Source organism: Leguminivora glycinivorella, chromosome 1 (genome assembly GCF_023078275.1).
Source record: "Leguminivora glycinivorella isolate SPB_JAAS2020 chromosome 1, LegGlyc_1.1, whole genome shotgun sequence".
Lineage (NCBI taxonomy): Eukaryota > Metazoa > Arthropoda > Insecta > Lepidoptera > Tortricidae > Leguminivora > Leguminivora glycinivorella.
Window position 1 is genome coordinate 18,394,907 of NC_062971.1, and position 27,588 is coordinate 18,422,494.

The 27,588-nt window shown below is 37.2% G+C and overlaps 1 protein-coding gene across 1 annotated transcript in view; it reads right to left on the bottom strand.

Annotated features, from left to right (window-relative positions):
- The window catches only part of LOC125230595 (gamma-aminobutyric acid type B receptor subunit 2), a 201,259-nt gene extending 175,141 nt beyond the window's left edge, over positions 1-26,118 (bottom strand). Inside the window, exons 1-2 of the mRNA XM_048135803.1 lie at positions 26,061-26,118; positions 1,517-1,549 (exon numbers count right to left, since the gene is read on the bottom strand). The gene's annotated coding sequence lies outside the window, so the exon portion shown is untranslated. The remainder of the gene's footprint in view (positions 1-1,516; positions 1,550-26,060) is intronic.
- Between the last annotated feature and the right edge of the window lie 1,470 nt (positions 26,119-27,588).

The following is a 27,588-nucleotide window of genomic DNA, read 5'->3' on the forward strand; positions in this document are numbered from 1 at the left end:
TCACAAGTAATTACTATTGTTTTAAGCACCATATACGCTATTGGGTCTTTAGTCCTTTTGATAAATACCACATTTCGAACTTTTTACAAAAACTAGATCGACATAAAGCATTAAATCATCTTTAAAGCAAATCACACTAATCCGTAGAACTACGCTATTGCTTCAGTCAAGCAGAAATATAATTATTAAGACAATTTAACTTTTTTGATGTTTTTGTTTTTAAATTCGCTAGTTTTCTACCAATTTATCGTGCAACAAATGAAACTGTTGGATTGTTGTAGTTCAACGCTAGTAGTTTAATCTATGTAGGTACTTAAAATATCTGTGACCTTAGACTAAATATCTATAGACGCACATTCCCGAACAAAAAAGTCGAAAAAAATGGCCTCAAATGACATTCCAACTTTATTCAGATAGGTGCAAATAACACTGGTAGGTATACTTTCTTCCAATTACGATAATGAAGGGATTCGGGATAGCAAGTAGACATGAGTCTTGAAACTAATACTTCCTGACAAAATAGATACAGAGTAATTACAGTATAAATGAAGCTAAAAACTTAATTCTAATATAGGCCTATATTAGAGCCACTTAACCGAGGATGCTGATGGCATTTCTTAGTTTATTTTGAGTATATGTAGACGGACGGTGTTGTCACCACCTTGGGATCCCGAGGGAATCTTCAATTAAAATATAACGCTATTAAAGTACATACGAGACAAAGTGATGAAATCTGCCATTTCAAGTTTGCTACACGTAGTTTAAAAATATACAGTCAGATATGTCGCAACGTACGAGTTACTCAAAGATATCAGAAAAGTGTGAGTGTATGTTCAGATATTTTTGAACATCTCGTTCGTTACCATATATCTGATGGCTACTGTACACTGCCTACCTACTTTTTCGTCAATAGGCACATGTATAAGAAAACGCATGTAAGTAGATGTAAATAAAATAATAGCGACTCCGTACCTTTTTGTTCCATGAAAATCCTTTATTTTTGCAATTAATTAAATTTATTCTAAAACACGAAATTGCATCGACTTTATACATAATTTGTGAATGTATTTGAATTACTTACGTAAAAAAACTCATCCCACTGTCTTTCTTGTGTTTTTTTGTGCTATTTTTACAATTCTTAACCGAGCACGACGACATTGTCATTCGACGCCGGTCGGCGAATGACTAAGTCACCAACTCTGTACTTTTTCGTAAGATCTAGAGTTTGACTGTAGCCATTTTTTTCGCCTGACTGTGTATCTAGTACTAATGATACATCAATGTCTGTGACTTACATGTCCCCGAGGATGACCCGTAAAATAGATAGACCTCCTGTAAAATAGATACTTCCGTAGAGTGTATTTAGTACCTAAATGTCGAGTTATTTCTATGAAGAACTCGCAAATCTCTCAATCCTCCTTGACTAAGCCGGAAAAATTTGTCCGGTCATTTTATCAAATAAACGGAAATAACAGCCTCCTGCTTTATAATATAGTATACGCAAACGTTTACTCACGTCCGAAATCCATTTGCCTTTCGTCATCGCCAACTGAAACAGAATTATTCGAATTCAGGTTTAATTGTTACTGGTCCATATATAGCATGACACTGCAATCTATATCACGTAACGTTATATTTACCCTGTTATCAATTAGCAGTATACGGATATAATCGGCTTAGGCGAGCTACTGAAATTGCTTGTATCGTGCAGGGGACTCAAGCTTTACCAGTCACCAGGCCAATAATATATCACATTTGTGATTTTAACTATTGTATGATCATATTATAGAGTAATCGGCATTATGTTCGTTTGATGATTGCAAATTTTACTTTTTCTTTTGTACTTAAAAATTTATTAGAGACACTACCGTACTAAAATTCTGTAATAACAACAATATAATTATTTTCTAGGCAATTTATGCCTTAAACAAAAATTGTACCTCTTTGGAAAAGGAAAAATCATTGGATTAGGTTAATTGTTTTCATCGCTATCACAAGGACTACTGATAGATTACTTAGGGCCACTTGCACCAACGGAAATGGAGCGTTAACCCGAGGGTTAACCCACCATTTTATATGGAATTTGACAGACAGCCCACTAACCCTGAGTTAAGTGGTTGGTGCAAGTGGGCCTTAAAGTAGTGACGTAGAAACCACTTACCTACAAATATAAAAAAAAAAGTTGTACGAAAATGTACAACTTTTAAAAACATGTTAATGGCTATCGTCACTATTGAATTGACAACGTTTCAAAATTTTCAATGTCCCTAAATCGAGAACCATTTACGCTTGTAGATCACATAAATATTTTAATTTTTTTTTCCGTATTTTTAGTATAAAAAATCATAAAAATAGTTTAAAGGGGAAGTGACGTCAAATAGCTGATTTAGAGCTGCCACTATAAGAAAAAAATCTTCCAGTTGGGATGTCCCTTGAGTTTGACAGTGACACTTATCACAGTTCGAGCAAAGATATTAAAAATTTCATGGCTTAGTCTATGGTTCGTAGTCATTCACTATGGGTTGACAGTGACACTTGACAGTCAAACATACCGGACTGTTTGAGCTGACTGTTAAAACTTTATTTTTTTAAAAAGATTTTGTCGTTTTCTTATGGCCGCTGTACACATATGGCCAACGGTTCCACCAACCCTTTGTGAAACCCCTTGGCCAAGATAAGAGCCGCTGTTTACACATTGGCGAACCAATCACTTGGCATTGGCTCTTCATGAAAGATGGACGTGGAATGGAAAAGTCTAGGAAATTCTAGGTCATAGACGTTGTCAGAAAAATTTGATTAAAAATAATAACCCCGTAGTAAAATTAAATTATTTGAAATATTAACAATTTTTTGAATATTCTGATAAGAACATTTATCTTTTTTAGGAAATACATTAAACATTTGCAAGGTTATTTTATTTCCTAAAATCTACACTATTATTGGCATAGATAAACTTATTATTTTCGTAAATATTTCACTACTGTCCTCTCTGACGGCTGACGACCAACTGAATGAAGCGCCAACGTGTAAACGCAGTTGGCCATTGGCGCCAAGATCCTTTGATGTGTGAACAAAAAACCGACACCAATCGGTTGGCCGGCAAGCGCAAGCGCCAACTGCCAACTTACGGCCAAGTAGCCCTCTACATGCTTGGCCAAGGGGGTTGGTGGAACCGTTGGCCATATGTGTACAGCGGCCATTAGGTGTATGAAACAACACATGTGACGTCACGAAGCTGCGTCTTGACGTTTGTAACTTACGCTCTTTCTGCTCGAAGTAGTAATAAGAAGGGATTTTCTCATTAAAATAGCAGTTTTTGGAAAAATAAAAAAATACGTGTATCTTTTAGTATTAAGTTCTTTCAAACCAAACAATAAAAAGTAGTACTCAAAAATATGAAATGTTGTCAATTGGTGTAGTTGATTCTAGCTGGGCAAGTAATGAGAATACACAACGGGTTCAACTGGCTTTAGCGGCCGTCGTATTGTTTACTCACTACGGTTAATTCAGAATCATAATTGTAAATTTTGGGTCGAATAAATGATTAGTGTAAATAAGCTGCGGTCGTGTAAGTGTATGTCATTCGATATGTTTTGTAAGTGCGTAGGTAAGTATTTGTTTATAAGGGCTTCTAAATTAGGTAAGTATTAATATTAGCTACAAATTATAGTTTCCAATTTTCACGATTGTGCTGCTGGTTATAGTTTACAGGTCCTAATACCTATACTTAAATCTTGTAAGCCACTTAATAGTAATGTAAGGATATTTAAAAACAACCCTAAATATACATATTTTTTTGCTTAAGTAAATAGGTACTTTTTATTCGTAGCTAATCTAATTTACAACACTACCGAGAACCTATTTGCACAGAACTATTGGGTTGGTAAGAAAGTAATGAGCGAATCATAACCAATATTGTAATTTTTATTTAATTTATTATTTTAATAATTTATCAAAAATATAACGGCTTTCGTTATCTACTACTTGTCTTCATCGTTCTGGTAAAGAATGAATAGCATCGGCGAAGAAGTTCTTAGGTTTAGATTCAAAAAACTCAGCTATGTACTGTCGTAGATGGGCTTGATCATCGAACTTTTTTTCATTCAAGGCATTGCTTAGCGATCTGAACAATGCGTAATCCGTAAGTGCCAAGTCTGGAGAGTACGGTGGATGAGGTATCACTTTCCAACCTAGCTCCAATAGCTTTAGCCGAGTCACTTTTGCAATGTGTGGGCGAGCATTGTCGTGTAAGAAAAAAACTTTAGCATGCTGTGGACGATTCTGACAGATTTTTTGGTTTAAATTTTCAAGCTGATTACAGTATACTGATGCGGTAACAGTCATTCCACTTGGTAGGAGTTCCCAGTGAATAATACCATGAATATCCCACCAAACGGACAGCATAACTTTTTTCGGGTGAGGCTCTGTTTTTGGTGCCTCTATTCCTTTTTCGTTTGGAGCTAGCCACTGACGTTTGCGTGTGTGATTTATATATAAGACCCATTTTTCATCTCCAGTGATAAGATGGTCCAACCAGTTGAATGTGCGGCGAAAAGACAGAAGTTGTATGCAGATATCGGCACGGCGGTTTAGTTGATCTCTATCAAGTTCGTGCGGTATCCAAACACTGTATTTGTAGATTTTTCCCAACTCGTGTAAATGTGTTTCTATGGTGACATGAGAGCAGCCTAACTCGGTAGCAAGAGTACGACTCGTTAGCCTCGGATCTCCTTCAATTAAGGTTTTTAATTTGGCTACATCAATCTTCACCGGTCGACCAGACTTAGATTGATCTGATAATGAAAAGTCGCCACTACCAAACCGCTGGAACCATCGTTTCGCCGTGGCCTCAGACACAACGTCAGGAGCAACACGCTGACATATATTACGCACTGCTTCGGCGGCTGAATGGCCAGACTGAAATTCATATAGTAAGCAATGCCTTACATGCACTTTTAATTCGTCCATTTTCTTCCTTATATTAGCTCGGCGACAGCTAGTGAATGACTGACGAGAAACTGTGCGACTCGCCCTTTATATACTTTCGACCATAGAAGATTCTAGAACTCTCAAAAATTTTATGTGGAATTCAATCGATCGCTCATTACTTTCTTACCAACCCAATATTTACAAGTACGTGTATCAAAGTTCGCCACGGATCTAGTTTCAGGCATGCAATATGCATGAGCATCATGAGCGGTAACATCGACTTTCCAATAAGTGGGCTCAAAGCTATCTAATCCCGACAACGTGCCATAATCGACTGCCATTTTAGCCGTACCGGTAATAACTATCAACACAAACCGTGCCTAGTTTGCTTATCTCATACTAGCATTAGGTGTAGTATAGGTAGGTTAACTGGAGGAGATCACTCTTCGGCTTCTGGAGTTCGCCGTTATATTACTCAATTTGGTATTTTTGTTGTACACGATATTATTTTTGTTTTTGGTTGTATTATAAAGAGTTATTCTACATATTTAGGTATATTCATGATTAGGCGTAAATAAGTATTCTGATTTTAATAACAAACTGACTTTTATTATATCAAAAACGTTATTTTTGAGACCAACAGTAGGGAGTAAATACTTAAATTGAATATCGACCGCTCCTTTTCGTGTTTTGTTCAGGAATATTTTCAATCAATAGGTATTAGGTACCAATAATTTCCCGATTTCTATAGAGTTTCAAAATATAAGTTCGCTGGTTTCCGCAGATTCTCCAGTGATAAAATGTTTCTACTTCTAGGGCTTCAATCTGCCGCGCGTGGGCGTGGCGGGGTTGGAGTCTATTTGTATATCTATATCTATAGGTACATAACTTGTAGTCAACTTATGAATATTCATACAACTCTTTAGTTACTCATGAAATAAAACTATGGAAACGGATTAAATCGCGTATAATGAATTTAAAATACATCCCGACGTTTCGAACTCTTTACAGCGTTCGTGGTCAACGGGTGACTGAGGAAAAATTAAAATGTGCAAAAGCTACCCACTTACAAGAAATATTAACGAACCATGACCACAAATAATATAGATTGAAGCGATATATACCCAGAATGTTGCGAGAGGCCATTGAGATCAAGAAATATCCAAACTTTAATAGAGAGGATGGCTTTACTTTACCACCGGCTTGGGATCCAGTAGTACATCTGATAATGGAACAAGCACGACGAAGGCTGTGAGGCATTTGTGTTGTATGGTGTTGGACACTTGCAGTTTGTTTCTTTGTCAATTTTGTGTAGATTAATTGGTTAATTATTTTTTAACAGAGTAATGGTAAAATTTTTTGAATATTGTATAACTGGCTTTATTAATAGTGTGTGAACCTGCCTTAGAAATCTATATTATTTGTGGTCATGGTTCGTTAATATTTCTTGTAAGTGGGTAGCTTTTGCACATTTTAATTTTTCCTCAGTCACCCGTTGACCACGAACGCTGTAAAGAGTTCGAAACGTCGGGATGTATTTTAAATTCATTATACGCGATTTAATCCGTTTCCATAGTTTTATTTCATACAACTCTTGTTATCATTTTAAATGGTAACTTCTAGGTATTTTGAAGAAAATTGATTTACTTTGGAACTGCAGATAGGTACTAACTTCAATTTTAATTTATTATTTTAGTTAGGTGACTGCTGGCTGCTATACTTATTAGAACAATGATTGGAAATAAAAGTAGGTAGGTACATAATTAGAGTAAATAGAGTTTTTTTTACAAATCTAAACTTGATGTCGGTGTGAAACCAATATTAGACAAATCGGTTCGTCTATCTGATTTAGGCGACGAATTTTTATGTAAGTATAATATAGTTACCCAACAGTTACCTATATAAGTATATTTACTTACAATGTAGCAAAAACTATTTGTATGTAATAAAAGGTTTGACAACTCGGGCGAGCTAATATGGGGTGCGATTGAAATATGGGGCGCTATTTAACTACCTACATGAGACTTTGTCATCCGCAAACTGCTAACGGCTTATCCTTAGTTTGGACAATATAATACCGAAATAGATATATGTTTCTGAACTGTGTGATGAAATGATGAAATTTTTCGAGTCCAAAATGTTGTATCATAGAGATTTCTCTCAATTCAGTTGCTACAGTTAACTAAACCCAAAGACATAATATATGTAACTCCGTATCGACAGCTATAGGCTAAGAAAAAACGTACCTCAGAACCATATAGAAAAAGGTAGGATGGACTAGATGGCGTTACACCTTTGGGGGACGCTCGGCTCGGCTAGATGGCGCTAATATTAATAACTAGCTTTTACCCGCGGCTTCGCCCGCGTAATAAAAGTATTCTTATTGAAACGTTTACAAAAAATAAGATTTTCATTTGGATCCGTAGGTTTCTTTGTAGGTACATCTGTCCGCGATTGTTTCGATTAAGGTAAAGCGGGGCAATTCTCGACTGGAGGGCCATTGTAACTGATCTATTTGCTGTACGGTCAGCCAAGAACCTTACACTGTTGTTTGGCTGACTGTACCTTAAAATTATTACTATTGTTTTAAAAGAAATTCTTGCCATGATTGTAGAATTGTTACACAGCGACCACAGCGTAGGTAGTAGGTACGAATATGTATGTATTTTACCTATATAAATATTTATACTGGGGAAACTTCATACAGCCCACATAGCCAGTATCTCGACGCTATGGTCGGTAGGGTAAAAAGTACTTCCTTGCGTTATCGCTTACAATTTTTTCCATTTTGCTTATACTTATTGCAAACGTAAACATATAAAAGGAAAGCAAACAACCATCTTCTTACAGCACATTGAATATAATAGTTATCACGGATGCAGGATACTCGCCGATGCCTACTTACTAATAATCCCTTCCCACTAAGCCACCTGCATTTTATACTGCCTAGATTGCCGACCGATTATTCCGACCCCAATCCCTATTCTTATCCCCGTCCCTATCTCTATCCTTGTCCTCGTCCCCGTCCCGTCCCTATCCCCGTCCCCGTCCCCGTCCCCGTCCCCGTCCCCGTCCCCGTCCCCGTCCCCGTCCCCGTCCCCGTCCCCGTCCCCGTCCCCGTCCCCGTCCCCGTCCCCGTCCCCGTCCCCGTCCCCGTCCCCGTCCCCGTCCCCGTCCCCGTCCCCTATCCCCGTCCCCGTCCCTATCCCTATCCCTATCCCTATCCCTATCCCTATCCCTATCCCTATCCCTATCCCTATCCCTATCCCTATCCCTATCCCTATCCCTATCCCTATCCCTATCCCTATCCCTATCCCTATCCCTATCCCTATCCCTATCCCTATCCCTATCCCTATCCCTATCCCTATCCCTATCCCTATCCCTATCCCTATCCCTATCCCTATCCCTATCCCTATCCCTCCCTATCCCTATCCCTATCCCTATCCCTATCCCTATCCCTATCCCTATCCCTATCCCTATCCCTATCCCTATCCCTATCCCTATCCCTATCCCTATCCCTATCCCTATCCCTATCCCTATCCCTATCCCTATCCCTATCCCTATCCCTATCCCTATCCCTATCCCTATCCCTATCCCTATCCCTATCCCTATCCCTATCCCTATCCCTATCCCTATCCCTATCCCTATCCCTATCCCTATCCCTATCCCTATCCCTATCCCTATCCCTATCCCTATCCCTATCCCTATCCCTATCCCTATCCCTATCCCTATCCCTATCCCTATCCCTATCCCTATCCCTATCCCTATCCCTATCCCTATCCCTATCCCTATCCCTATCCCTATCCCTATCCCTATCCCTATCCCTATCCCTATCCCTATCCCTATCCCTATCCCTATCCCTATCCCTATCCCTATCCCTATCCCTATCCCTATCCCTATCCCTATCCCTATCCCTATCCCTATCCCTATCCCTATCCCTATCCCTATCCCTATCCCTATCCCTATCCCTATCCCTATCCCTATCCCTATCCCTATCCCTATCCCTATCCCTATCCCTATCCCTATCCCTATCCCTATCCCTATCCCTATCCCTATCCCTATCCCTATCCCTATCCCTATCCCTATCCCTATCCCTATCCCTATCCCTATCCCTATCCCTATCCCTATCCCTATCCCTATCCCTATCCCTATACCTATCCCTATCCCTATCCCTATCCCTATCCCGTCCCCGTCCCCGTCCCTATCCCTGTCCCCGTCCCTGTCCCCGTCCTTGCCCCTGTCAAATTATCATGCTAGGAGGTGAACTTTGAAAAATCCTTTCTTAGTGCTCCTCTTATGGCTATTTTGGATATTTTAACCCTAATAACACTACAACAGGGGAGAAAATTACTTTTCCACCTCATTAGATTTTAAAATCGTTCTATTTATCGTGATCAGCCACCCGATAAACCTTAAAAACGATACCCCTTTAGAGGTCAAATTTTCAAAAAACCTGAAACATGTATTTAGTCATATGTCTTTAGGAATCCTCCTATGAAGTTTCGTATAAAATAGTCAAACTAATCTTGTTTCCCCATACAAACTTTGAACCCCTATTTGAGCCCCTTAGGAGGCGATTTTTGAAAAATCCTTTCTTAGTGCTCCTCTACACTATATAAGGAACCTACGTACCAAATTTGACATCTCTAGGACCAGCGGTTTCGGCTGTGCGTTGATATGTCAGTCAGTCAGTCAATATCTTCTTTTACATATATTTTTGATATTTAAACCCCATTGCACCACAACATGGGAGAAGGTATTTCACTTCCGCCTCGTTAGATTTTAAAAACGTTGTATTTATCGTGATCAGCGACCCGATAAACCATAAAAACGATACCCATATTGATTTTTTGACTTTATCACCCCCTTTTCACTCTTATAGGGGTTAAATTTTTAAAAAACCTGAAACACGTATTCAGTCATATGTCTTAAGGAATCTTCCTGTGAAGTTTCGAATAAAATAGTCAAACTAATCTTGTTTCCCCATACAAACTTTGAACCCCCATTTGACCCCCTTAGGAGGTGAATTTTGGAAAATCCTTTCTTAGTGCTCCTCTACACTACATAAGGAACCTACGTGCCAAATTTGAAATCTCTAGGACCAGTAGGCCTAGCACATGATGGCCGCGGGAGTATGTCGCCGCGAGATAGATGCCACGTCTTCTTCTAACTGTATTAATGACATAAGGACGGGTAGTCTATCTCGCGGCGACATACTCCCGCGGCCATCATGTGCTAGGCCTACAGCGGTTTCGGCTGTGCGTTGATATGTCAGTCAGTCAGTCAGTCAGTCAGTCAGTCAGTCAGTCAGTCAGTCAGTCAGTCAGTCAGTCAGTCAGTCAGTCAGTCAGTCAGTCAGTCAGTCAGTCAGTCAGTCAGTCAGTCAGTCAGTCAGTCAGTCAGTCAGTCAGTCAGTCAGTCAGTCAGTCAGTCAGTCAGTCAGTCAGTCAGTCAGTCAGTCAGTCAGTCAGTCAGTCAGTCAGTCAGTCAGTCAGTCAGTCAGTCAGTCAGTCAGTCAGTCAGTCAGTCAGTCAGTCAGTCAGTCAGTCAGTCAGTCAGTCAGTCAGTCAGTCAGTCAGTCAGTCAGTCAGTCAGTCAGTCAGTCAGTCAGTCAGTCAGTCAGTCAGTCAGTCAGTCAGTCAGTCAGTCAGTCAGTCAGTCAGTCAGTCAGTCAGTCAGTCAGTCAGTCAGTCAGTCAGTCAGTCAGTCAGTCAGTCAGTCAGTCAGTCAGTCAGTCAGTCAGTCAGTCAGTCAGTCAGTCAGTCAGTCAGTCAGTCAGTCAGCTTCTTCTTTTATATATTTAGATTTACTTTTAAACACATATCAAGTTATGAATATGGGCCAAAATGTCAAAACTGAGGTTCAAAAGTTTCAAGCCTGTGTCGAGAGATGGCTGTCTATGCACTGTGATTACATATTTTACTTTGACAGTAACTCTCTATGATACTTGATCCTCTTTGCTAAAACTATTTATGCATACTTAGTTGTGGTAGCAATGACACATCGTAACTTATTCTAGTCACACTGAAACCTGGAAACGACGTACCTACATAGTTATTTATAGTTGTTCATCGTACGTGACTTTCGTCAGACACGTTAGGAACATTGAGAGACTATCCAATCTAAATCTGTGACGACCGAGTGGGAAAGCCTTTCATGTTATGTTCTGTTTGAACAACTCTCAACGACAGCGAGTAAATTACCGAAGCGGCATTTGAACTTAAAAATATGTTTCATTGTTATTGATTTTAATATTTGACATTTGCCAGTCGCTTTTCGGTGAAGGAAAACATCGTGAGGAAACTAATATGACTAATTCTCCAATAAGGCCTAGTTATCCTTCGGGTTGCAAGGTCGGATGGCAGTCGCTTTCGTGAAACTAGTGCCTACGCCAAATCTTGGGATTAGTTGTCAAAGCGGACCCCAGGCTCCCATGAGCCGCGGCAAATACCGGGATGACGCAAGGGGGATGATGATTGCTATTGATTTTAATTTTTGCGAAATGGAACGAGAATTGACATGCCCGCTGAAGTTACATTGCGACATTTAATAGAGCAGTGATAATGTCAGAGAGAACGACTATGATCCGATACATAGCGTGAACGATTGACACGATGGTTAGGCCGGATGTAGTTAGCAATTTACCTTAAATCGTACCTTTATGATTTCTTGCAATGAGAACGGCTCGGACAAATGACTAGATGAAATCAGTTATTCGATATTTTATATTCGATTTAAGCTCGAATCGGCTTCCAGTAAACCTATATTTTGCTGCGAGGTTTGGTGGGTTTACAATGCATCCAATGCAAATTATTCCAAATTGCAGTTAGAATAAATATCTGTCTAACTAATTAACTTCAATCTACTTAATATTCATTTATCTAGTAATAAATAGTAATCCTGCTTATTCATAAAACTGAACGTAAACAAACTTATTATATACAGTGTGTTACCAACAAGTGGGCTTTTCTTAAAGGAAAGAAATTTTACATAGTACAAGTATAGTACGTACAAGTTAACCATACCCTTAGACTTTATAACTTTCTAATAAAAATTTTATAGCCAGCAATGTACAGCACACACACTTGTCAAGTGAGGGCAATGACAGCTCATAAGTGTGAGCGATGTGAGTAATGACAATTAAGAAGTGCACGCGTTACATTGAATGTTGGGATTTCGGAAAAATATTTTTTCAGTTAATTTATATAACTATGATTTTCTGATATGCTCAAAAGATTGCTAAATGACTGTATTACTATTGGTTTTAATAAAGGTCCGGGTGGTGGTAACACACTGTATACCATTTATTCTGTTCATGGTTCAATACTTTATTTATATCATTTCAATTAAAATCTAGCGTTCGTTTTTCTCTGTAAATCATTAAAAAAATCCTTATACCAAATCGTAGACTTCTAAAATGTTGTTAGGTAAAAGAAATCGTCGTGCAATGTAAGCGTACCATTGTTGAGGTACTTTAAACTCAAGTAGTATCGAGTGGACAACCCGCGGAACGTAGTTTCACCGGTTGCGAACAGTTTTCAATATTTCGGATCGTTGCCGCTTGCCATTCAATTTACGAAACCAACATCATTAAGTTTAGGTATCCCGTTTGTTTGAAAATGTGTTAGATAAAAATACTTAGGTAAAAATGGAATAAAATAACATAATCAAGCGTAGTTGTCTTATTTACATAGGTATTTACAGACAATATTCAAGTATTTTGACTGTTCTCTTAATAAAACATTATTAATAATTTTAGAGCGTGTGTATAGTTTGGTCTAAATCGTAACACATACTGTCACATACTACAGGTAGGTAGGTACTTATTTTTAACCGCCTTCCAAATCTCAAAGGAAGGGGTTATCAAGTCGTCTGTATGTTTTTTTTTTTTTTTTTTTTAATGTTTGTTCCTCGATATCTCCGTCGTTACTAGACCGATTTTGAAAAATTTTTTTTTTGATTGAATGTATATGCATACAGATTGGTCCCATTTTTCTCAGAACCCAGTTCTGATGATGGGATCCTGGAGAAATCGAGGGAACTCCTCAAATCTGAAAGGCATACATATGGTGATTTTTGTGTTTTTAAAGGAACAGCATGCATTTACGTACGGAACAGTGACATTTGGTGCAGTGGAACTCCTGATGATGGTCAGAATGGAACTCCTCAAATCTGAACGGCACACTTATAGTGACTTTGGTATTTTTATAAGAACAGCATGCACTTTCCAGGTATTTTGGTGCATGGAATTGAATGGTCAGAACGGAACTCCTCAAATCTGCACACTTACGTCAGCAGAACGTCCAGAACAGTGACATTTGGTGCAGTGGAACTGCTGATGAAGAGTGAGCCGCCCCTGGTTAGAGTTCCGTTCTGATAATCATTCTCATCTGTAAGTACTTCAGAATCATCCAGATTTCAAAATTGGTTCAGAAATGACGGAGATATCGAATAACAAACATTAAAAAATATACAGACGAATTGATAACATAATCCAACATTTGAAAGTATTTATCACCAGAACCCCAAAGGAAGGCGGTTTTTTAACCGCCTTCCAAATCTCAAAGGAAGGGGTTATCAAGTCGTTTCTTTCAACCCCTTTTTGCCAAGAGTATGTTTTTTTCATGTGCTCTGCTTACCCCTTGGGATACAGGCGTGATAGTATGTATTTTTTTTTTTTTATGTTTGTTCCTCGATATCTCCGTCGTTACTAGACCGATTTTAAAATTTTTTTTTGATTGAATGTATATGCATACAGATTGGTCCCATTTTTCTCAGAACCCAGTTCTGATGATGGGACCCTGGAGAAATCGAGGGAACTCCTCAAATCTGAAAGGCATACATATGGTGATTTTTGTGTTTTTAAAGGAACAGCATGCATTTACGTACGGAACAGTGACATTTGATGCAGTGGAACTCCTGATGATGGTCAGAATGGAACTCCTCAAATCTGAACGGCACACTTATAGTGACTTTGTTATTTTTATAAGAACAGCATGCACTTACGTCCAGAACAGTGATATTTGGTGCAGTGGAATTGCTGATGATGGTCAGAACGGAACTCCTTAAATCTGAACGGCACACTTATAGTGACTTTGGTATTTTTATAAGAACAGCATGCACTTACGTCCAGAACAGTGACATTTGGTGCAGTGGAACTGCTGATGAAGAGTGAGCCGCCCCTGGTTAGAGTTCCGTTCTGATAATCATTGTCATCTGTAAGTACTTCAGAATCATCCAGATTTCAAAATTGGTTTAGAAATGATGGAGATATCGAATAACAAACATTAAAAAATATACAGACGAATTGATAACATAATCCAACATTTGAAAGTATTTATCACCAGAACCCCAAAGGAAGGCGGTTTTTTTTTCTTAAAAATTATGTTATACCACGTCGGTAGTAACAAACAGTATACCTACGGTCCGCCTGATGGAAAGCGGTCACCGTAACTTATGGACGACTGCAAATGAAGGGTTATACCAGTAAAAGTATACAATTCAGTGAACCAGGGTTACTCGGGACTTGAAAACCTTAATGATGGCCACACGAGCCGTTTCCGATCGAGTAGATCGACTGGTACTGAAATCTGCCTATTAATGATATTGTGAAAACTTTCTTAAATGGGTTTTTAATTGAATACATCGAATTACGGACTTTTCTAATTCATATATGGTGTTATGTATGTATTTATCTATATAAGTAAGTATATCGTCGCCTAGCACCCATAGTACAAGCTTTCCTTAGTTTTTTGGCTAGGTTGATCTGTATAAGGTGTCCCCCAATATTTATTTATATTTATTTATTTATTAATATTATGTTCTCTTTTATTTACATCCCTCCCTAAACTAAAGTAGGTTAGGTACAAATATTAACTTGTACTATATGAACGAAACATCTCTCTGATCTACATCAAACACGCAAATGCATGTCTACACGTGCCAATCCTTAGGGATTCCATTTATTTTTGGGTTTTAGTTCAGGCGTGAGTTTATTGTGCGAGAACAAAAATACAACAAAAGGGCTTTTCAATGTTTACCTTTGACTGTAGGTAAGTAATAATTTTTTGTTGATTCATTCACTTCAGAAACAGAGCCTTAGTGGCAATTGCTGACCGTAGCATTCCTGCTATTGACACCGTGCGTGACAGAGTGGCGCTGGTTGTCACAAATACACGTCATCTTACGGATATGTCCAACATTTTATGCTGGTGGCGTCCGTTGGAACTAATTTAAATGCCCACAAAATAAGGGCGTGCACGTAGCGAATACCCGGTTGAAAAATAAATATAATAAAATATATAAAATAAAATATACTTAAATAAGTATTATAGGACATTCTTACACAGATTGACTGAGGCCCACGGTAAGCTTAAGAAGGCTTGTGTTTTGGGTACTCAGACAACGATATATATAATATAAATACTTATATACATAGAAAACATCCATGACTCAGGAACAAATATCTGTGCTCATCACACTAATAAATGCCCTTACTGGGATTCGAACCCGGGACCGCGGCGTAGCAGGCAGGGTCACTACCGACTGCGCCAGACCGGTCGTCAAAAAAAAAAAATGATCGGCCGGTCGGTTGTAAAAGTAGGTAGTAGGTATAATATCGGTAAAAACCTAATTTCCCGACACAAGCTGCTCAGCCTAAGTGTTTGTTCTTCATCTCGGAATATCTGAATAAAGCGGCCCCAGTGACGACCCAATACGTAGGGCGACCAGGCGTCATGATTGCATCCCTAGGGAACATTGCATCTTTATATATCATTTTTAAGATAAAATTTATATCGTTTGATTCACCAAGGCTGGACTGTTGTACTTATTGAAATTTGAAATTTTCTTGATAAATAAATACCCACTAAGTAGTCGATTTTGAAAATAAGCATGTTATACGAATATTGTTTACAAGACGTACGCTGACTAAATAGCGATATGATTTTCGTTTTTTGTCATATCATGATTATTGTCCCAGAGTTGTAAGAACCTCTTTTTGACACATGACAGCGTCCACAAAACGTAAACTTGCGCAACCTAATGAAATTTTAAATAAAATCCTGTAATAATATTAAACACAATCAAGTACTTAAAAACAATATTTCGATAGTGAGTTTTTTACGATATTAATTTATCACGCAGGATTTACTTATTATGTCATGTATCATTCATTTTCATTTTTAAACTAGTGCTGTGGCAGACTCTGTCATTTCGATTCAAATGACATTTCTGTAAGTTGACAGAAATCGTATATTTGTTTAAGCGCCTCCTTGTACATAGGGCCTAATCGATTCAACCAATTCGAAATTAATCGTTAGATTTGGCAAACGATACGTCTTAGCCACATCGAAACATACGTCAAAACAAATGTGTCAAAAATGTGAACTTACAGATCCGGGACAATAATAAGTAGCGTAGGTAGGGTAGTTAAATTTCAGGTTCTCAAATGCGATTAGGAAAAATCATTCGAACATACATACTGGACATACGTAATATGCCGTTTCAGGGTTTTCGCTTTGCTCAGTTTAAACTAACAAGTACCAATGGTTAAATAAATCGGTATTGTCCCGTTTAATCAGAATGCATGGAAGCCGTGCGCCGCAACTGTATTACAATAATAGAAGCCCCAGGAAGAAAAAAAGTAATACGTTTATCCCATCTCGAGCGCGGTGTGGGAGCCATTTGAATATTCATTGTATTTTATTTTACTGTTTTTTCAATAAAATAAAACTGCCGTATGTTAGTATAGTATAGTCGGGCCAGATGACGTTAGTAATATTGGTAATTGAAGGAACCATATGAAAAAGTAGGACTACAATTTCAATTAAATTATTTTAAATAAGGGGAAGTAAGTATCCAGAGTAAGATTTTAGAAGACTCAGGTACCTTTATTTTCGTTATAAAACGGAAAAGTTTAATAACATAAAGCAATGGTCTCGTAGAAAGTAGGTAAGCTTACTTTTCTTGAGTAAATTTAAGGTTTTTTAAAGTTTATGCCTACTTTTGTGAGATAAGTCATAACTTTCATTAAGTATAATATTAAGTAGTAGTAGTAGAGAAGATAGAGATAAGTAAATTCACAAAATCTTTCATATTCCTTAGTATACGCAGTCGAACAAACACTAACGTAACAAGATTTAGCCGTCGCCCTTGGGACCAGTAGAGTATAAACGAAACAATTAGCGAGGTAATACAGTTACGGCGAAGAAATAACCTTGTCCTAAACATTCCTGCCTCCTTTTATCTGAGCCGTATCCTAAATATCCTAATTGGCGTCGACAGCGCGTCAATAGCGCGCCGCTGATGGGTTTGTAATGTGACAGAACCTATGATTTAGGCGTTGGTATGTTGTGTAATATAATGTAATATGTTTTATAAAGCTATTCTGATTAAAAATATACAGTCAAATGCAAAATATGAATAAAAATTTGGCACATGATGGGTCTGTCTTAAATCGTCTTCATAAGAGCTATGAGACATATTTTTGAGCATCTATCTTTTGTACACCCATGATCATTTGTAAAATAAAGGTTTATTAAAATAAAAGTTGACATCTGACTTTTAAAAATGTGAAAACATTATAAAAGACGACGATTCTAGAAATTAGACTAATAATATACACGCCACACACACTACCGGCTAAATAATAACAAGATAGCCGCATTTGAACGCTTGTCACGGATGACGCGAATGAGTCGGGAGAATATACAGTGTCTGTATATTTTTGTAGGAACAGCGCCTGTAGAGTCGAGCCACGCAAGTTTTCATGCCTTGTGCCTAGTCAAATTTCTGTCAAGTCTTTTCTTACTGAAGAGCGTTTGCAAAGTTAGCGTGGTTAGAAATTATCTACATAGTAACCACGGGCGCACTACATGATATACAATAGGTATTTATTCTCGCTCATTTGTTTATTTATATTTTATCAGAATTTGTTGTGACGGTATGAGCGGATAATCCATGAATATATAACAACGAGACATTTGTCCGCGGCCCACGTTCAAATCATAATATGAAATATTTGATCATGATATTCATGATTCTCATTTGATAATAATTTTAGTGAACTGTTCACGTAGTAAAATGATTAATAACTTTGCATCCTAAATTACGATGGCGTTCCACACAGTGAGTGGTATAAAATATTATATTATACTTATAAAACTCTTGGAAAATTAAACATTTACCTACATTTTTCTTCTACAAATAGTACTTATTAAACAATAATCAGTCTATCAATAGGTGAAAAAGCAATATTTATCAGTTCAGTAGTTTCTGAGTTCATCGCAACTATTCAGACAGACACGGCGGGTTATTTGTTGTATTTTTTAAATAAGTTACTCAACGGGAGATTTTTAATTTTAGGTTTAATTTGGGTTCAGCCTAGAGCATTTTCATCTTTACGACAGTGTCATGAATTCGTAACGCCTTCCATGCAAACATACCTTGAACACAGCTAATTTTCTATTTTCCCAAAATGCGAAAAACATGCAATATTTATAGCGGAAACGTTGGCTGGTTAGAGGCGTCATTAATCACTCCGCCGCGCCGACAAGCCGCGCTAGGGCTTACGGGAAATAGCCTAACGGTAACAAATGCCACGTGACGGTGGCAACCACTTTGCGGTTACATGCTTGAAAGATTCGCTTTCAAATGGGTCTACTACCCGGCAGCGTGTCGTGCCCTATGAGTAGGGATGTGTAAGGATCTCTGAATGGGAAATTATGCGGCGGAAATGATCAGGAAATCATAATGTTCAAATCCTAACCTGTATAAAAATCTGCCTTGAGAATTTAAGGAAAGTTAGTGTTTAAAAAAAATACCTTATAGCAAATAAATGGCCGAAGCGCCGATCTAGCTAATATGCAGACATTAAACGTTACGAACTCTACATTATACCAAAGTTTCACCCTTGTTAATAAGAGGAAGGTTTATTATGTATTACAAGTGCGCGAACTGTCAAATCGTATGGTTTGTCATGGAAACACACTTGTAATACAAGACTTGTACCTTTCGAGAAACGGGCCACTGGTGGCTCTGAGCTCTGAGTCTATTGGTTAGGCACGAAGTGGCATGAACATCGCAACTTAATTCTCGTTATTGCGTCTTCTGTTTTATTGTTTGTCATTGTTTACTAGTCCACGCATATATATGCGTGGACTAGTAAACAATGACAAACAATAAAACAGAAGACGCCGTGGATATCCACGGCTTGGGTTCTTCCTCGTCCCAAAAGTTCTAATAAAAATTAATTACCAAAGTAAATATTTTCCAATTAAGTCGCAGTGCGAACATAATGCCAAGGATAATGTAAATTTGTCTTCACGCCTACCTACCCTCGCCGTGCGCTGAGTCGTGATCGAGTAATCCCTCCGTAGTGTTTATTGGCCCAAATTTCCCTATTCACTTTATTAGTCGGAGTAAAAAGGGTTGAGTGGTATATTACTTGGTCAAATAGAAAGTTGATGTGGTTAATAAACATGTTGGATAAGGTCAAAAGGTGAAATAGACTATGAAGTCTCGTAAACATATGTGTGTGTATTTGTTACGCCTTGCGTTGCGTAATATGTGTAGGTAAACAATATGTACAACATAAATTTTTTTGTTCTATTGTGTGTTATTATGTACACGTATGTAGACCGTTGACCTAAGTGTTTGATGTTTATAACATACGTAGGAGTAGGTATTATGTTATGTATTATGTTTTGTTCTTCAAGCCTTTTAATAATAAACTGTGTGCGTAGCCGAATACACACACGCTCACGATAATATCTCTTCCGTAGCTATCTATCTCTATCGCTCTTGCGTATTGGTGCAACAGAGCCAGACTGCGTTTCCGCGGCGTTTGGCGTCGCAGAAATGTCATTCGGCTACAGAGCCTGGTACTCAAATGACGATCTACAGAAATGTTGAACATGACCAATGTTTAGTTGAATGGAACATGTCATTCAGGCTAATTCAGTAATACAGTGATTTCAGAATGCCATTTATATCATGCTGTTTAGGTCTTGGCCAATTCTCACTAGCCGCCCGCGGCGTACAGCGGCCCGTCGCCTGTGGTGTGTCTATGGACTGTATGGGGTCGGTGTATTTGTAAATGTTCTCGATCACCGTTTGCAAAGTCCACCAACTGAATGGATCGCTGCCTGCTTTTAACTAGGAGACCTGTGTGCAAATTAGTGTCAATGTGATTAATGGGCATTTACAGAAATTGGGACCCTAAATTAGTGAAAGTTGTTAACAAAAATTAACTCGATATCAGTATTGTGACGACAATTAAGCATGAATGCAATTTCAATAAAAATATTTCTTTTGTGTTAATATAAGCAATAATCATTTAGAACATAAAAAAAATTGGTTTTTAGACAAATTTTATTCTTAATTGTCGTCACAAAACTGACAACGAGTTAATTTTTGCTAACAACTGTCACTAATTTTGGGTCCCAATTTCTGAAAATGCCCTAATAATAATTAATTTTTCATCATTTATAAATAACGAATGTCTGTATTTATTCCTTATAGGTACTGGACGTTAGACTAAAAAACGCATTATTTACATCAAGTGGCGAATTTATTTTCTATCGCGATATCGCTTCGTCGAATCTAAATAATATGATTAATCCATGGCAGCGAACATTGGAATAGGCCTGTCACTAAAGTTACTGGTACGAGTAGGTATGTCTACATTTATTTTCAGCTCAATCAAAACCGGGAGCGGGTTTAATTTAATTTGCAAGATTGAATTACCGAACACGGTAAAAGGTGAGTGAACAAAAGCCTGCAAAAATTAAAGCTTTCACTAAAATTACGGATTTTGGACTTTACAAGCTTTTATTTATTTTGCAATGTGCATACTTATTATGTATCTTCGTTCGAAATATGATAACTTTGTTTAAAAAAACAAAGGAACATAATTGTGTTTCGGATTTCAATTATTGTCTCCATTATTTAGATTTGCTTGTTGAATGAAACTACAGTCCGTAAAAGTAAAAGCAAAGTAATCATGTTTTTTAGGGTTCCGTAGTCAACTAGGAACCCTTATAGTTTCGCCATGTCTGTCTGTCCGTCCGTCCGTCCGTCCGTCCGTCCGTCCGTCCGTCCGTCCGTCCGCGGATAATCTCAGTAACCGTAAGCACTAGAAAGCTGAAATTTAGTACGAATATGTACATCAATCACGCCAACAAAGTGCAAAAATAAAAAATGGAAAAAAGTGTTTTATTAGGGTACCCCCCCTACATGTAAAGTGGGGGTTGATTTTTTTTTTCATTCCAACCCCAACGTGTGATATATTGTTGGATAGGTATTTAAAAATAAATAAGGGTTTACTAAGATCGTTTTTTGATAATATTAATATTTTCGGAAATAATCGCTCCTAAAGGAAAAAAAAGTGCGTCCCCCCCCTCTAACTTTTGAACCATAAGTTTAAAAAATATGAAAAAAATCACAAAAGTAGAACTTTATAAAGAATTTCTAGGAAAATTGTTTTGAACTTGATACGTTTAGTAGTTTTTGAGAAAAATACGAAAAACTACGGAACCCTACACTGAGCGTGGCCCGACATGCTCTTGGCCGGTTTTTTTTTCTTCAGAAATAATATTGTACTTAGGTAATTACGAGCCCCAATGCAAATGATATCGTCTAGTCACACTTCAACGTGCGATATTTATTTCCGAAACTGGTGTTTAAACCCAGATTGACTTTGATGATAAATGGAATACACGACACACTAAGCCATTAAAACTAGTTTAATCTTGCGCCGTACAAAATGCCCTAATGTTATATGTTTAAATATAATCATATCATAAAAATAACATATCTAAAGCAAAAAAATACGCCTAGTTCATATTTGAGGCATAATAGGTCGTCTATTTGAAATAAAAATAGTTTAGTAAGATTTATATTATACAATAATATTTTAAATTGAATTAATAATATTATAAGTCGTCTGATATGATATACGGCTACATAAAAAGGTAAATTCTGTAAAAAATATAATTATTCTACAACATTTTTATACCAAAATAGCAAGAGGTAAGTCGGTGCCTGAATCAGTGAGGAAAATTATAATTTCCAGTAACAATAGCGGCAAATCTACGTTCCAAAATATCCAAAGACCTTTTTTTGCCAAGATCTACGGCGCATACAATCATCCAGCATCAACTAAAACACGGAACCGTCTCCTGTTTAAATAAATCTGGCCGTCGAAGAATAACTGCCAAAGAGAAAACAGGATTTTGAGGAGCATCATCAGGAAAAATCGTCATGCAAGAGCAGGAGAACTTACCTAACTATGGCATGACGTGATCAAAATAAACATTTCAGTCGATACCTGAAAGACAGTAATGAAAATAATGGGCTTCGGTTTTCACACCGCTAAACAGAAACCATTACTTACTCAAAAGCAGAAAACTAACAGGTTGAAATTTGTACAAAAGTACAGAAACTGGACTGCCGATCAGTGGCGAAAAATAATATGGAGCGACAAATCCAAATTTGAGGTCATAGTTGGCGATGAACGAAGTAAAGTCATTCAAGAAAAAGGAGATGCATTTCACAAAGACTGTCTTGAACGCAAGGTGTAGTTTCCAGCATCTTTAAATGATTTGGGGCTGTATGTCGGCACAGGGTGTGGGATGTCTGCAATTTATAGATGGAACCGTCAATGCAGAGAAATACAAAAGCATCTTGGAATAGAGTTCACTACCGTCTATAAGAAAGTTCAAGTATATAAATGGATTTACTTTTCAACAAGATGGTGCCTTATGTCATACTGGCAAGACAACGATGGAGTGGCTGAAACAAAAACAAATTCCTACCATATCATGGCCATCCAGCAGTCCAGACTTGTCTCCCATAAAAACTTTGTAGTGGTAAATGAAGAAAAAGTTGCGAAAAGATCCTTCTAAATCCAAAGCTGATTTTAAGGAGAAACTTGTGGGTGTCTGGAATGGAATAACCCCTGAGGAGTATAGACAGTTGGTAGATACAATGCCGCTCAGAATTAAGGCCGTTTTAGATGCAAAAGGTGACGCCACCAAGTGGTAGTTGTTCTTTTCTGCATCGGCTACGCTGAAGACGAACATTTTTGCGAGTGTTACATTTGGTGAAATTATGTTTTTTTGTTTACTAGTGAGGAAAATTGTTAATTTATGTTTTGAATAAATAAAATATGCATTATAAGCTCTCTTGTTTTTATGTTACATGTTCTACTAATCATCTAATTCATCCTGAATTTTGAGGACGAAGTTAGGACATAATATTTTTTTTATACTAGACGATATCATTTGCATTGGGGCTCGTAGTGACGTCGATTGTTAACTACTACGAGTAAATGCATACCCATAAATAAAAATAACTAACACATTCATTTTGTTTCATGCATTTAAACTTCACAACAACTAGTCATATTTTAAGGTATGTACCTTACAAGGTGGTTTAATAGGTACCTACATATTATATATTATTAATTTATCATCTAGAATTCTGAACTCCAGAGGGTTCGATTCATTTTAAAGTAGGTATCAACATAATTATGGGAAGCCACATATGATGCTACTGTCAATAGTCATTTCTGTAGATAATAATCGCGTATCTACTTTTATCGGTCCATTAGCTCCAAGCTTTTCTTTACTTACAAAAACTAGTCGCAGAAATTACTGATAAATAAATAAACGTGACGCTACATTGACGAACAAAAGCAATGGCATGTAGTCATTTATCAAAGGCAAAATTAATTGATTGCTATATTCACATAATGAATATAGCAATCAATTAATTTGGCTAATAATTGTTATGACACTTATGACAAGTTCTGGGGCAGATCAAATTTACTTTCGTTCGTTCGTTACAGACGGTATTGAGATGAAATACGCAGACATATGTAGAGGTTCGTTTTGCTTCAACTTCTGATTCTGTGGTATTGCTACTTTGTGAAATGCGGTTATGTAAATACGTATATGTATATGTGTGTACGTATTTATTCATACGTTTATTGAAATTCTTTGAATATATTTAGGGTCGGTTGCATCAAACCTTCCGTTAACGAATATAGCGTTCGCAATTTTTTACTTAGACTTTTGATGTGTGGCATTGATCAATGTGTTTGTTAACTGTAGTTGATGCAACTGGCCCTTACCACAGAATATTTATAATAGTATAAGTACAGAAGGCTCACTGCTTTGATATTTCACAAAATCTACATTAACAAATGAACCGCACGCGAGCAGCCGACATTGAGTTCTGTTACGCCGCGCGAAAATCGTCACCACTGACTGGGCCACGAATGCGCGGCCGCCGGCATACATTTGTAGCTCGGCGAAAGAATCGCGGAGTGAGCCGCCCCTGCCCTCACGTGTAATTCCGACATATATTTGTGATGTGTATCATTAAGAATGGAATAAAATGCGTGTATTCGTGGCAAAATATAAGAAGAAAACAACTGAACCGAGTAACATAATTTATTAACAATGATAGAAGCCACGAAATGGTTCAACTCAACATGGTGCTGGTTTTCCGACGGGGTCACGAGCGAGTGCAGACGGAATGTAACACAATAATCAAAACAGATAATATATAGAGATATCAATAAGTAAGGTTCGAAAAAAAATATGCAATTAATTTTGATTTTACTTGCACTGTAGGTAAAGGTATCTCTGTAATATTATTAGTCTTCGGGAATAAAGTCTTTAATGTAATTGATTTTATATTTTTTATGGCTTTAGATGATTTAGGTAAGATGACATCATGCCATTCTAAACTTTGGACATTTTGGGAGTTTATTGAGAAAAGGATACCAACCTAGTCTGAATACACGTACTTATACCATTATTATGTTTTGAGAGCTACAAGTTTAATGTAAATAGGTAAAACTAATATAAATAAAAAAAACAGTAGGATGAACAATGTACCACTCGGATAATACACGCCCGCGGAAATGTGGAATGTGTTATAAATGCAATTGACAGGCGAATGACACTTGCCGCGTAACACCACTCGGTCCGCATTATACGAGCAGGGCAACCACATGATAAACGCGACAATATGTAGACTACCCGCCCTTTTCTAACTGGACTGATAAGAGTGGGACGGGCTGTCTATCTTGCGTCGAGGTACTGTCGCGCTCATCGTGTGCTTGCCCTGCAGGCATGGCGAGAACCGGAGAAAGGAAGTTCTTTCAAAGTCAATTATCTCTTTAACAAAGTAGAAATAGGCTTTTTCACAGTCAAACACGTATTTATGTATTATTTCAGACGTCTACAAATGTTGTCACATTGTTTTTACTTATTTACCAGATGGCTGAAAAACAAATAATTGTTTTTGTTAAGTATTTTAAAACTAATGCAAAAAAAATGATCGACATCGTTGTAGGTACTCCAATTTTTCACCTTATCGCATTGTAATAAGGTGAAAAAGTGGATGTATCTCGTTGTAGTCGATTGTACCTACAATTAAATACACATTTAAAAGTATGTTATAATGCCTTTTCAAATAAAATAAATCAATACCTAATACGAATACTTAACACTCCTTGATGTAATGTATTGATTAAAACTAACACGATTTTCAGTCGTATTTTTAAATCAAATCGGGACCGCGTAACATCGGGCCAAAAATAAACTCATTGATGATACTTGAAATTAAATCAAATTACTGTATTTTGATGTAATATTTATTGAAAACGATTTAGTTAGGTCACTATCGACTGAGCCAGACCGGTCGTCAATGCTAAGAAATGAAGTCCAAAAAGAAGACGTTAAAATCTATATTATAATTTCCCATTTTAATAAAAAATATCCGTCGGTTACATTTAGTTCTAACTTTAAAAACCTCTACTCAGATATCGGGTTTGATCGCTCAGCCTTCGTGTTATATATAGGAAGTAAGTATTAAAAACTTACCTATTTATGACGAATGTATTTTTAAATATCACATTTTTGCTACATTAATTTTCACAGTACACTAATTATCACTGGATACACTTGAATTTAGTACTAAAAAGAAATTCAAACGGGCATTCTAATAACTACCGATATTTTAATGTTTAATACGAGAAAGTCAATTCAAGAACTATTTACGTAATAATATACTGAAAATGTTCAGTTTATTGAAAGCTTCATATTGAATGAGTTTACGTGAAGTAAGTTCGGCGCGTAGCTGAGATGCTCGTAGCGGCGTAGCGTTCGCTACGAAGGCTGTGCTGCGACTGGCTACGAGCGCTACGCTTGGCCTCTACCTATATTGTAGGTGCTCATTATGTGTACGATACGAATACAATTGATACGGATTTGGAGGATAATTGTGTCCGTAATTAATACATGTTAGGTAATGCCCCATTTACACTGTGCGAGAACTCCCGTGCGACACATACATAGAGTATTTGGTGTGTTGGTACTTCAACTCAACTGACCGCAATGTGACTAAAATCACATGTGAGTTCACGCGTCTAAATTAACCTTAGCCAACTTAGCCTTAAATATTCTATTTACTCTTATGTTACTCCTCATGGTGCTCCTACACTAGACACGATATCTACAGCATGTAGCGTCTATGTACGATATGCTGCGATGTTTTATACTGGCTGTTATATACTTATATCAGCTGTAAAGTTGCAATAAAATGAGAAAAGGTTAATATTGTAGGTATTTTTGCTGTCGTAAAGTAGTAGTAATTACAAGCTTCCAAAGACCGTCCTGGAATGCCATTTATTTGAGGACCCAACGTGCAGCTGTTTTATCAAATAATGTCACGGTGTTCGCAGTACGCCGCGACACTCGGCCACTATTATTATAATTTCAGCGAAGACTGAAAATGAATACCCCTAGAAATGTTAACCAAAAAAAAATATGTCGAATCTTTAACACTATAAGTTAGGAAAAATCTGTTTTTACGAGATTTTTGTATATTATAATTTAAAACACATAAATACATATAAGTATATACATACAATCACGCCCGTGTGCCATAAAAAGGTAGGCAGAGCACGTGAAACTAATTACTGAAGTTTCAGTGCCATTCTTAGCAATTAAAGAGTTGAAAGGAAACGAAATTGTGACTATTGTGAGAGAACTTTAATGTTAGCATGACATTACTTTACATTATTTACAAGTTACAAGTATTTTCTCCTCTCCATGTTTTTTATGCACTCAAGTAGACACGATATCTACAGCATGTAGCGTCTATGTGCGATATGCTGCGATGTTTTAGTATTCCATAAATATTTAATTTGTAACTCGGATTAAGTATGCTCAAACAAGTGCAAGTATCGTGCCAACGAGTTCTTTCCCGGCGTCGGCATTCACGGCGACTTGACAAAGAATGTTGACAATAAAATGAGGACTTTGTTTTCTTCTGGAATTTATTTATTTGTTTGTTAGTCGTGAAACTGTTTAAGTAGGTATAGGTACTTTGTTGCTTTAAGAAGTTATGCAAAAAAAGAATAAGATAAACACAAGAAATAAAGTCAATGTCAGTTTAATTATCTTAAATTCTGTAATAGGTCTAACTAATGCAAAATTGATCAATTTTGAATGATTTCGTGGCTATTCATATTTTATCTGTATGTCTCGAAAATTGTTTATTGTCTCTGTGCTTACGAATAAACCATTATTCTATTCTATTCTATTCTATTAATGGGTTTTCAAATAATACGAAAAATCGTAA